Source organism: Myotis myotis, unplaced genomic scaffold (assembly GCF_014108235.1).
Source record: "Myotis myotis isolate mMyoMyo1 unplaced genomic scaffold, mMyoMyo1.p scaffold_m19_p_5, whole genome shotgun sequence".
Taxonomy (NCBI): Eukaryota; Metazoa; Chordata; class Mammalia; order Chiroptera; family Vespertilionidae; genus Myotis; species Myotis myotis.
The window spans coordinates 66,135,542-66,149,273 of record NW_023416357.1 but is presented as its reverse complement, the minus strand read 5'-3'; the positions used below and the strand labels follow the sequence as shown (position 1 = coordinate 66,149,273).

The window sequence follows — 13,732 nt, the reverse complement described above, 5'->3', positions numbered from 1 at the left end:
TTTGACTCTGTTTACTCCCAGATCTGCCTTCTATACTGTATGTTGCCAGACTTCAACTCAAAAATTACTTTGTTTCTGGCACTTGAGTATTTCTGATTGTTCTTTTCATGCAGGCTATGCCCATAAAATAAAAGTAGTTTAATATATTCTATTTAGTATTTCAAATTACTTGAATGGAAGTGAGTATTTCTATGTGTACTGAATATGTTGTCTTGCAAATATCCACAGTGTTCCCCCATATATAGACACAGAAAGAAATTACTTATTGGTCTCAACATAAGGAAAAGTTGCGTTTCTTTTCTTTTTTTTTTTAATAACGTGGAATGCTTTATGAATCTGCACATCATCTTTGTGCAGGGGCCATGCTAATATTTTCTATATTGTTCCCGATTTTCATACATGGGTTGCCAAAGCAAGCACAAGTTGTATTTCTTACCACAAATCTTGTAATTGAATATGTCTTCAATCTATTGTCTGCTAGGTAATTTATAGACAAATTTGTTGCTCACTTCTAGCATCAATAGATACATTATCCTGGAGGGCATGCATTTGTGTGAGATTTTCATTTTTCTGACTATCCCAACTATTGATTTTACACCTTTGCATTTTATGAAATTTTGTAAATTTTCTCAATTTTTTGGTAGAATAGGTGGCATATCAATAAAGTACTTGAGTATTATCATCCTGCTTATTTATATCTGTTAATCAAAATAGATTATGACCCAAAGAGGTGCCAGAACTGTATTCCTCTTTGAATAAATACAGATTGGACAGTTACTGGGTTTAGAAGGTACTCAGCAAATGCTGGTTGAATGAAGGAATGAAGCACTGAGAGTATGTCATTCAGTATAACCCTTTACTTATTCTTCTCTTTCCTTTTGTGTGTCAGGAAGGCAGAGCATAAGTCTGATTGCAGAGGAGAATATCAATGCATGTGGAGATGCATTTTTGTTTCCAGAGCAAACCAAAAAAATGCAGGCTCAACGTCAAATTCACTGAGCCTTCTTTCTCATGTATTTTCATTGTAAAATTAATTTGTTCTCTGTCACTCATTCAAAAAACAATTTTTAGAAAATTATTACGTATTTTAACACTATTGTAGGCCTTGAGTATGCAAATATGAATAAGACACAGTCCTTGTCTCAAGGATCTTCCAGTTTAGTGGATGGAGGAGCACATGCTGGAAGTATTTTAAACTGCATTGAGAATCTTGGTTGGCAGGTATGGCCTGCTCAGAAGCCTGAGAGTGGGCAAAGATGGATGAGGCTGAGGGAGGAAGGCAATCCTGCTCAACTCACTGTACAAGAAAGCATCAAACTGGGCCAAGACCAAGACAGAGTGCAAGGGGATGAAGTCTTTGTGTTAGGAACTTGTTGGCATCAGGTCCTTGAATAGAGTTCAGAGTTCTAAAAGTAAGAGTTGAAAAGCTGAGTGTTAAGAAAGAAATACAGTTATTTCAACAAGTTTTATAAGGCAAAAGTAAGGTATCAGGGGTCAGCAAGATGCCACAGGGCATGCAAGGCAGAAGCTGAAGTGAATCTTTGGAATATTAATGCAGGCACGACTATCTTTCATCTAGGCCTGCCTCTCTGTTTTACATGCTGTTATGGATTGAATTGTGTTCCCATAAAATTCTTACATTGAAGCCTTGACCCATGATGTGACTGTATTGGGAGATGGGTCTTTATGGAGAAAATTCAGTTTAACTGGGTGGGACCCTAAGCCAGTAGGACTGGTGTCTTTATGAGGAAGAGATACAGTGATGTGAGCACAAACAGGACAAAGGCCATGTGAAGACACAGTCATCTGCGAGTTGAAGAGAAAGGCAAGAAACCAACCTTGTTGATAGTTTGAACTTGGACTTCCAGCTTCCAGGATTATGAGAAGCTAAGTTCTATTGTTTAAGTCATTCAGTCTGTGGTATTTTGTTATGACAGCCCGAGGAGACTAGTATACACACTCTTTCTTTTTCTTCTTAAAATAACTCTAATATGCATCTGATCCTAAGTTAGTCCTTATATCACCTGCAACATTTGGCACTTAGTCAAACTTTTGTATGATTACCAATATTCATCAAAATGTATTTTTCAAAAAGATATTTTACATCATATTCTTGACCTCTTCCTGCTCCAGGCAGGAAGTGGGTGCAGCATGGTCTGAGGTCACTGCCCCAGACCATCTGGGAACCCAGCTTCTAGATCTATGCAAAACCTGGAAGCATTTAACTGCTTATAGCCTCCCTGTAACATGAAGGAAAACTGTCACTTTCCATTTTAAACAATTTATTTCTTGCTTTGCATTCCTGCTCTCTACCTTCCTTATCCCTCTATTTTTTTTTCTCCCTTTCACCACCCAAATATTTATATTTGTGAGCTAAGGAGAAAATATTATTCTCCAATATAGCAATGGATGTTTTGACATGTAGAGAAGTTGTTTTTAGAGCATGTCATTTAAATTATACTAAAATGCATCTATTTGGGGTTTTAAAAAGACATTCTTAGACAGTTTGGGGCAGTCAGAAAAAAAATTTGAACCCAAACATACCACTGCTAACGCCATGAAAACATTGACAGCTTCTGACAAACCAAGAACACGTGCACAGTGAAACAGTTCCTCTCCCCATCACTATAATTATTTCACATTAATAGGTTGTTAATAATGAATTAGGCATGGCCTACATATTTCTTTTTTTCTGACCCAGATCAGTAATCTGCATCCCTGTAACACTGACTTATTAATCCTCACTCTTCATCTGGGCCTGGGAAATGTGAAATCCCCCTCCCACCTAGCAGTTCTTCTAAAATCTGAAGACAATCACATGATATACCAACTGTGCCTCAGTAGAACCCATATTTCCCCATCTTGGCCAAAAAATGTCACGAGAGACTTAATTATGTGCCTAGCTGAAAGTTAGATGTCAATTCTCTTGAGTTAAATTCAAGTTAGGGAGATGTGTGGGGCCCCTGAGAATAATGTCACAATTCCTTAGCTGGCGTATACCTCACTGTCTGGCCCTAATCCATCCTAAATGTGCTGCTACTTCTACAGGTGCTTGTACTTTAAGGACGAGAGGCTGGAGCTTCCCACCCCCTGGGAGTGATTATTTCAAAATATTTCTCTTAATTGTGCCATGTGTTTCCACATTGTTGTGCCTTTGCATCTGTTGGTTCTCCTACCTAGACTATCCTCCCTTTCACTCTTATTCTTCAAAACCCAGCTCAAATCTCCTGAAATATATTCCTCGACTCCCTCAACAGGAGTTCGTTGCTCCCTGCTCCCTACTCTAGACACTTGGTTCACGTCTGCCTCCTTTCTACTCTAATGTGATGTAAGTGTCTGTAAGGTTTTTAAGGGCAAGAGCCATGTGTTTTTAAATTTTTGTGTTCTCGGTACTTAAGCTCATTAATTGAGTTGGCCCTTAATAAATACTTGTAGGACACGTGACACTTGGAGAATGAAAGCATACTCAGCCAAAAAAAGCATACTCAAGCTTAAAAGCTAGAAACAGTTGGGAGACAACTAGTGCAACAGAGAAAACGACAATAACAGAGGAGGCTGCCAGTGATACAGGAGAAAATCTTTGGGAACAAAACTACTGACGTCAGATGATTCTGTACTCAGGCACAAAGTGTTCAAAAGGAAACTGGTTGAATCAATCCCACAGTATATCATGGCCATGGCCATGTATGTGTACGGCACAGGGGCCTCCCACACACCAGCACCTGCTTGCACATTGCCTGCCTGTGAAGTTGGTTCTTGACAGGGCTTTGAGCTCTGCTGCCCTGAATCATTCACCCCAGGGTAGGAAGTCTCTGCCCCCTGTCCTCTAGGTATCAGCACATGTACCTGTTTTATTATAGCCTAACGTGTACTTCACTGTGGCTGAGATTAGGCTAATTGTTATTAATCTTATCTTTTATTAAATAGCCTTCTTCAATTTCTCTTCATGCTGGCTTTCTCTTCTTTCATCATGATTTCCTCTCTTCCTTCCCTTAAATGAGTTTTCCCTCTTCTTTTTCATCCCTTTCTCCCCTCCTTAAATTCACTTAGATCAACAGTTTTCACTATGAAACCAAGGTGCAATTCAGTGATTTCAGTGTTCTGGGTATATTTCAACAACTGCCACACAGGAAATTCTTCTTGACCATCTTCTGCTACTTTCTTGTCTCATTTACCTACCCAAGTTATAAAGGAAGAGAATTTCCTTTACTATAGCCAACTAACTAAATAAAATAATCAATACTTGTGTTCCAGAATAATATCACAGGCCCTGGGAAGATAAAAAAACAAAACAAAAAACAAACAAGGCTGATATCCTTCCATTAAAGAACATGATCAAAACCAGATCATCCCAGAGGTAGCTAAACAGGAAGCATCACCCTCAGAGCTGCCAAAGGCACAGATGAATACTTCTCTCACCATCTCCTTGCTCCTTCCTTGCTGTCAGGCCTTCTGTGTAGGTGGTAGAAGCTGCCTTTAGGTGATACAACATGAAGACCAGCTGGTATATACTGAAAACAAGGACTTCTCTCCTCTTTTCTCTTCTTTCTACTCAACAAAAGCTTCTCGGACTATAGTTGGTGGCACAATTTGTCTGTGAAGGGAAGGAGTGGGAAATTGTATTCAATAGGTAGCCAATTAAGAGCTATAGAATAACTTGGTACATGTGGTTCGGACCAACATATCCTTACAAATAGTGTGCTGGGGTAGAGGTATGGTGAAAGAGAATGGAATGTCGGGTGTGGGGAGGAGAGCTCTACATGGAACCAAATAGGGAGATGTCCTTTGGCACTTTTCTGCCTCATTCTGGGCTTGGGATAGAGGTACACCATTGCTCCACCATTTCAATTATTACCCTGAAACATATACCTCACAAATACAGATATGAATCATTATAACAATGGCATGATATTTGAAATGGAACCACAAAATAAATGAACACAATTTAAAGATTTTTGAGATTTCAGGGGCTGGTGAGGATGAAGAACAATGAGAATGAGGATATTTTTACATTATTGAAGAGAGTCTAAATTAGTACATTACTTTGGAGAGCATTTGGCAACATTTGGCAACTCATGTAGCATTTGACCCATACATGTCACTGCTAAATTTAAACCTCAAAGTAGGGTTTAGCCAACTGAAGAAAGTTTCAGAAAATGAAAAAGGCACAATAATAAATATTTTCAGCTTTACACACCATACATTCTCTGTCACAACTACTGACCCCTGCCACTGCAGTGGGAAAGCAACCATAGACAATGAGCATGGCTGTGTTCTGATAAAACTTTTTTACAAGAACAGATGGTGAGCCAGATTGGGCCAATAGGTACAGTTTGCTAACTCCTGTCCTAAAGAAACAGTCTTATACACAAAGATAAATGTACAAGAATGTTTGTAACAGCATTGTTGGTATTAAAAAATTAGAAACAACCTAAAATCCATCAGTAGAATAATGAATTGTTATATATATATATATATGTTATGTGCAATATAATATTATAGCAGAATAAATGAATAATCAAGAATACTCTGTGTTGTGATTAAGTCTCACAAGTGTAATGTTCAAGCAAGAAGGATGCATTCAATATAATACAATTTAAAGTTTTAAAATATACACAACAATTATACATATTGCTTTGATATATACACATATGTACTAGAAGTATAAAGACATTCATGAGAAAGACAAACACCAGAGTTAGGATGGTAATAACCCCTGGCAGAGAGTAAGGATAATGGTCAGGGAGGGGTGTATAGGGGACTTAAATTGCAATTTAATATTTTATTTCTTAAGCTCATGGAGAATAGACAAATGTTGGCTAAATGAGCGCTTTTTATACTGTATCTTAAACCTTTTTGTATGCCTCAAATATCTTAAGATTTTAAAAATTCCTAGGGTTTTTAATTTTGAAAGCCTTTGTGTTGGCTGCAGGTCCTGACCTCTTGTTGATACACAACTGGGATTACCTTGAGTCTTGCTGCCTCATTCAGTGATGTGGCCCACATGCTTCATAATGGGGCCTGTTTGATAGCACATTTCACATGAGAACACTTGTGCTGGATAATGAAAATGCTTTGCATTTGGCCTTCATCTTCCAGCAACACTGACTTCTGATAGGTTGCTATGGAAAATAGCTGGTTGAAGGGAGAAAGGGTTATCAGGATTTTGTTTTGTTTTTCATTTATTTGTCTTTAGATACTTTACCATTACTCCAGTTTCTTGTCCAGATTCCATGGTTTCTAAGTGGTTCTCTGTTCTATTTTAATCTCTTTTAACAGTCTAGTAAGAGATTTGGCAACAGTTTTTGTCCTTTATTTCACATCTTAGCTGGACAAGTTTAGATCACCAAGTCTCCAAGTTAGGTGACTTTCTAGTTCTCCAGGGAGGATAGGAGAAATTGGAAATTCCTTCCACATGGGGAATTGATTAAGTTCACATTTTTCTCACACTGGAAAGATGCTGACTTGGATTCACAGTCATGATATGAGTCAACTGCAGCTGGGAACATATCGTCCACTTTCAGTGAGCTGTCCCATGCTTTGGAAAGATGACAGACTGACAGGGCAGGAGAGAGGTGTTGGGTTTGTTTTAGTGTTTAGGAATTTTGTCCATGAGGACATGCCTTGGACTACCACTCATTTTTGTATGGTGCTTTGGCACAGCTGTCTGGGAACAACTCTTGTTTGTGTCTCTACTGGGAATATAAGACAAATGGTCTTTGAACTTGATAGAACTGAAATATTCAGGACAGATTCTAGCTGCCTGATAGTTGGCATACAAGCAAATACCACCAGAGCATCTCTCTCATATGTAGACTATACAGGCAGAGTGACAAAAAGACTGAAAGCATATAGTTTGCATTGGTTGTTCTAAAATAGTGAGAACTCATTTCATTGTGAATTGGCCAGCGTTTATCCAGCACATTGCATTCTATTTTCTCCACAGTTGTTCACTGTCATACATTTCTAATCCAAAATACAAAGTTGTCCAACAAATGTGGAACACATTGACCTGATCTTCCCACTAGGGAAATAGCAATACAGGAAAGATAAAATTATTAGATTGAGGCTTTTGTGGGAAATTAAATATTTCTGGATTTATAGGGAAGAGTAGTCTCCTACCTCTCTCAAAAGAAATTTATCTTCATTATTTAAAATTTGGGACTAACAAATGTGCTTTTCCAACAAATGTCACTTTGATGTTTAAAGAATTTAATACAGTTCTATAATGAAATTTTATAATTGATACATAAATGATAAAACTAAACACTCTTTTTCAAAGTTGATAAATATTCCTATTTTATGTAGTTCAATACCACCTATGATTTACTAAATTGCATTTTTTATTACAATTACTAAGGTAGGCAATTTAGTTCATTTCTTAATTGAAAGAGCACAATCTGAATTAATGAGATTTGCACTCAAGAAGTTTTTCTCTAAAAAATTTAGCACTTAGGACCTCCAACAACAATGTTTTAATTCATTTTAAGCAAGCATTTTTAGGTAGCTACTGTGTGCAGACAACTATGAAATATTGTGGGAGAGGGAATACAGTAACAGAGACATTCATAGCTATGTTATTTAAAATTTATGTCTTTTAAAATTTCAAAACTATTTTTGTAAAGGACATTTAAACTATAAACTGTGCTTCTGAATCTTACAAATAGCTACTGCCCCCAGAAGAATTAAAGTTTATTAGCTAAATTATGTTGTAGAAAAAAATTGGAGTAATAGTGAGGAGACTAGCATTTTCTTTTTCTTTGTTACAAGAAATTTTATTTTTGGTTGGTTTTGATTTTGGTTTCCCAACCGGTTGACCATAAAAGTCTAGCTGTGTGGCTGGAAGGAGAAGCAGAGATAATTATGGAGGAAGTTGTGGCTATTCTTGGGGTTGAGGTGGCGTCAATGGGAATTTATTTTTTAGATGGGGAGGAGAGTAAAGAGGCAAAACAGTGTCCTCTGGACAGTTGTCAGCCCCTTAAATAAATGCCCCAATAGAGGCAGTGTGCCTTTTTCACAGGGGACTTTACTGGAAAGAATGAGAGTAGGAGGGGAGAAAATGACCAATTCTCTGTGACAACTGAGAACTTTTTAAGGGACTGTCTTTCAGTATGGCCTGCTTTATGTGTTAAATGAAAAACTGTGTATTTCATGATGCTGTTATTCAGATCAAACAAGACAACACGAACTTGCTTTAAAACCCAAAGCTCTGTACATGTATGAATTAATGTTGTGAAGAACTTCAGTGAGACTCATGGTTAACTCTATAAACATTTGCCGTTTGTAATGTTGGTAGTACTTTGTCAAGGTTCATTTAAGGATCTGTTTTTTTTGGGGGGGAGCAGCTGGCGACATAAATTCTGTGCCCATTTTCTTGTGAAAGGAACTAAAGCACAAAGGAAAATGAATTAAATTTGACAAGATCTCACCAATGGATAATTACCAGAATCAGCAATTCCAGATTGGTAGATTATTCTGGTCACAAGCTCTTACAAATTTAGTTCTTCTTACATAAGTTTGTGTTATGTCATATTAGAACCTCTTTGGATAGTCTCTTCTCCTTCATTCTCTCTTCTATTTGGCTCAGGTGGGGCTCACACTATCTATCTCTGGGGGAGGGGATGTATCTCAAATCTGCTTTATGAGTGTCCCGTTTATCCTTGATCACAGTTAGTGGTTTAGAGTTAGGAACAAGGTGAGCCAATCAGAGTTAATAATAGAAATTCATGGATACTATCTAAATTGGATTGCTAAACTGGTTTAGATCTTTTCCATCTTTTTACAGAGACCCTGACTGAGAATAAAGCAGATACTGAGGAAAATAGGGCTGTGAAATAGAGAGAGACACAGTGTCCTAATGATAATATGTATGACCCCAGATACAACTATCCTGAAGCCAGATTCAGCTCTTACGTATCTAAATATGTGTGGACAATTTTATTTTTGTGGCTAATTTACTTTGAGATTATTTTTTTTGTTCATTTTCTTCTCTTCTTTCAGTTCTTCTTTCATTTTCCTTTCCTTTGATTTTTATCTTTTTTTTCTTTTCCTTTTCCCCTTCCTTTAAAGGTCTTCCATAAGAAACTATAACAAATAGAGTTAAATCATAATGGGCCTTGAAAACTAGGATAACAGTGTTGAACTTTATCAGTAATACCCTGAAGTTTTATTTTTAATTTTAGAAATGAATAGCATGATAAGAGTTGTACATTAGGATGATTATTACAGTAGAAGTACATAATAAACTAAGAATGAAGAGAGTATATACATGAAGAGCAATTAGGATGTTGTCCAACTGACAAGGAAGAGTTCTTGCTTTGTGTTACAATGGGACATCTAAGTCATGATGATCAGTGAACATATATAGGTTCTAGAGCTCAGGGGAGAAGTTCAAGGTAGAGGTATGGCTTTGAGATTAATAAACATATAGTTGATGATTGAAGATATGCATATCTTCACTACCCAGGCAAAAGTATGTAGAGTGAGAAAGGACTGGGAAAGAATGCCCAGAAAACCCAGTGTTTAAAAGGAAGGTAGAGGATGCAAGGAAAATCAGGACAATATGTTCCCATGAGATTTAGGGAAGAGAATGTTCGAGGGAGTAGAGTGTATTTCACAAAAGAAAGCATAACTGGCATATATTATATGTTAAAAAATGTTAGCTATTATTATTACTGACGAGAAATTAATAGCAAGGAGCTTTATTAATGTGGTATTTAATTCAACAGGGGACAGAGTGAAGGTGCAAAAGGGGAACCAATTGTCAAAGCTAGGTAAAAAGCTGAAAGTGCATACTTGCTATTATTTGATAGTACAAACTATTTCACAATGGATAAAAGACACCTGCAATGCAATAAAATGCAGATGTAGTAACATGCACCCGAGACACTGGGAAGAACAACAGAGCCTATTTGATAGTCTGTTTTTCACCGACACCAGGGATGACTCCATTCCATGTGACAATGACTCTCACTTAGATAGGAATGCAAATCTCATGAGAGTTTACTAAGTGAGAAAATTTAGAATACCCACAGTCAAAGTGAATATGAATCATTTTTTATTTTATTGTTGTTTGGTGTCATTCTCAAATAAAAAATTAAATTATATTAAATATTTTTGTCAGGATCAGAATTAAAATTATTTAAAAAGCTATTCCTCAGATGATTGCCATAAGATAATAGAGTAAATGTCTTTCTTGAAGCTAAGTTAATGTAATTATTTGTATGAGACTAAGATAATGCTTTATAGAATTGATCCCTGAGACAGTTACTCCTATCATAAAAGCAAAAAAGTAAAAATTGGTTTTGCTCTCTTATAAAATGTTGGGCTAAAGGGACAGAGATTCTGGCCCTGTTCTCTTTGGAATCATGGAGTAGGAAAAATATAAGGAACTCTCATTCCTTACAGAGACATGAGCATCATAACCAAAGTATCAGTTACCTTTTGAAGATACTTTACAGTAATCACTGTTTCCCCTGGCTGATACAGTTGATCCTCATTATTTCTGGGTTTGGTTTTCGTGAATTTGCCTACTTGCTAAAAATTTTACTTGTAGCCCAAAATCAATACTCTCCGCACTTTTGTGGTTGTTGGTGGTCAAGTGCAGAGTATAGAAAAGTTCCCAGCTGAGGTCGGGTGAGGCAACGTTCTGCCTTCTTGTCTCAGTCTCATACTGTAAACAAGTGCCTTTTTCATGATCTTTTTACTGCACATTTTCCACATTTTTATGCCTTTTTTTGTGATTTCCCTGTTAAAAGTGGCCTCCAAATATAGTGCTGAAGTGCTGTCTAGTGTTCCTGTATGCAAGAAGGCTGTGACATGCCTCTGGGGGAAAAGATGTGTGTTAGGTAAGTTTCTTTCAGGCATAGTCTGGCTGTGTTGAGTGCAAGGTAGGGAAGGGGCAAGTGGGGAAATATTGGGGGAGTATGATCCGTTAGTTTATAAATATTCTGTACATCCATGGTTCTTTTCTGGAAAAATGATTATTAAAACTACAAAAAAACAATCCTACAAAAGTACTCTTTCTTTTCTAGGTTGCCCTCTCATGTTCATCTTACCTGCCCACCTCACCAAGATTTGGGTCTCTGCCCAGAAAGTGTTCCTCCAGGATGCTAACTCCCACAGGCAGAGTGTGACCATGTGGGTGGTATATTCTGCAGCCTCTCCAAAGCTGAGTAGGTAAGTCTGGCTGAAGTTACAGCCTTCATCTTCTGGGGGTTCTTGTTTTCCCAGGAGATTCTCTGTTTTTCCAGGTCAGTCCAGTTGTCTCTAGGTTGCTCAGCCACCTGTGCTGGCAGAACTTTTCATGTGGGATTAACCTCTTGGGCCTCACAGCGCATTGCTTAAAGTAGTAGACAATGTGGGCTTCTGAGAGTCAAGAAGTCTCTGAGCTGCTCATGTCGGTCTCAGGGGGAACACAGGCTGAGGCAGACTCCGTCTTTTTAGGTCCTGTGTGGCTTCATTCAATGGACCCTCTCTGGTTTCTGAGACAATCTAAGTCCCCACTAGCTTCTAGATCAGTAGTTTTATGAGTGCTGCCTACCAGGTAATGTCTGTCTTTCCCTCAAGCAAAGCAAAAAGAATGGTACCGGTGACCTTCATTTCATAGAAGTTCTGGGACTGGGCAATACCCTTCATGGGTTTGCTGGTCAATTGGATATGAGATGTTAGAAAAGTTGTGGATGAGAATCACTCACATTGGAGAAAAAAATGAAATTTGAACAATTAGGGGAGGGGGAGTGATAGGTTTGGGTAATAAAGAATGTAGTCATTCTGATCTTGGCCCAGGTGGCAATATTTTCTTTCAATAAAGAATTATAGGCAATGGGTTAAGCAGTTAATGGGTTAACTAGTAGAAGAAGCCAGGAAGGAGTCCAAACAGACTTACCAACCATTAGGGTAAGGTGTTTTATTGTAGCAGCAAAATCCTGTCCTTTTGAAACCTGACCACTCAAAGAGTGCTTCATAATTACTCCATTTCTTTTCTTTTGGGGGCTCCTTTTTCAGATACCAAATACTTTCTGAAATGACAGCATATCTCCTTTGTACTAAGGGAACTAAGAAAGCACATTTGTGTCCTCACTTGAACCAGAGTTAAAAAAACACACACAAAAACAACAGTCTTCCTTCCTGCATGGTGGGCATGATGACAGCAGTAGGAATCAAAGATAGAGGGCGTCGGGATCGAGGGGGAAATTGGGGTTCCTCACACACCCACTTCATATTTTTGTTTCCAGTCCAATTTCTGCTGAAGTCTTAAAGGGGTTTTGGTTTGATTTTAAGTGGCAAAAAATTCCTTCTAAGTTATAATGCTAAGGAGAAGTCAGAGGTATTCTGGGCACGTCAGATTTGGCCCAGCCCCACGGAGAAGCATTTACCTTACGGGACCTTGTCTGGTTAGGGCAAGTCCTCATCTACTGCTGCGAGGGATCTTCCTACTCACTCAGGAGTGTGGGGCTCAGCGCACTTGGCTTTGGGGCTCAGCCAAAGGATAGAATCTGGGACTGGCACTGCTATCGAGGGCTTGGCTTTCTTGGCAGAATTGGCTGCACAGTGGGTGAATTATTTGACCTTTTAGCTGGCATGGGCATGCTGATCTCAGGTCTTACACACCCGATATCAAGGTTTCAGAAATCTCTGTAACACATTTTCACCCTGTGCCTATATTTGAGAGGAAACATTGTCCTAAAATATTAAAATAAAAATTTAAAAGGTGTGTGTGTGTGTGTATTTTGTTTTTTGGTGGGAAAGAAAAAAAATACTAATCTGAAAGTTTGGATTTTGGAGAAAAGTGCTAACCTCTTTGAGTAAATGTGTGTGGATACTATTTTGCTGATAATTGGGCATGTCCAAGTCTAAACTCAGACACTTTAGATTTCTCAGATAATGGATGTGATGTATCTCCGTAGGATGGCTGTGTTATTTTCAGTATGGTGTTGGATTATTTTGATCATTCAAGCTAGTGCATTCATTCAGTGTATTGTAATGAGCTCTTTCTCATCCACACTCATGTTTTCCTGTGTTCTGAATAATATTTATGTCCCAAGAAATACTCATAGATATTCTTTGTTTGAGGGAAGGAGCATGAAAAAGACAGTCCATAGTTACCCTAAATTTGAGAAATTCTGTGTTAAACAAAAATTAAACAAATTTCTTTTCAGAAAGATTTCTCCAAAGTCTTTAATATGCCCTCTCTATTTTTTAATCGCTACCTCCTCTGGCCCCAACCCTTTTGGGGTAAATATTTGTTAATATTATTCAGAATACTTTTCCTGTAAGAAATGTTGGAAAACACTAGTTGGTTCTAAGGAGACAATGAGATGAACTTAATTTAATCATAAACAGAGGGATTTAGGCCTCTCACCAGATGGCCGTGAAAGTAAAGCCCTGGACCAACTGTTATCTCCTTTCTCAGAAGGTCTTAAGAGAAAGACATTTAGTTGTCTCAGATTACATTATTATATAATCTTTTAAAGAAGGAGGAAAGTGAACCCATGCAGAGGACCCATGGAGGACCCTACAATTTTCTGGTTTTAAGATGCAATTTTTTAGAACATTTCATCAATTGATCTACCTTTGTCTGAAAAGGTTAGAGAAACAAATCTTAGAAAATATCTTTGTTACCTACTGTTGAGTAACAATTTCACCAACATGTAATAGGTTAAAACCACAAATATATATCACCTCACAGTTTCCACAAGTCAGGAATTCAGGAGTGAGTTAGCTGGATTGC

At 37.8% G+C, this 13,732-nt stretch overlaps 1 non-coding gene across 1 annotated transcript; it reads right to left on the bottom strand.

Annotated features, from left to right (window-relative positions):
• Nucleotides 1-312: 312 nt before the first annotated feature.
• On the bottom strand, nt 313-418 carry LOC118657162. Its single transcript, XR_004967894.1, has one exon. It is a non-coding gene; the product is annotated as a U6 spliceosomal RNA (small nuclear RNA).
• Between the last annotated feature and the right edge of the window lie 13,314 nt (nt 419-13,732).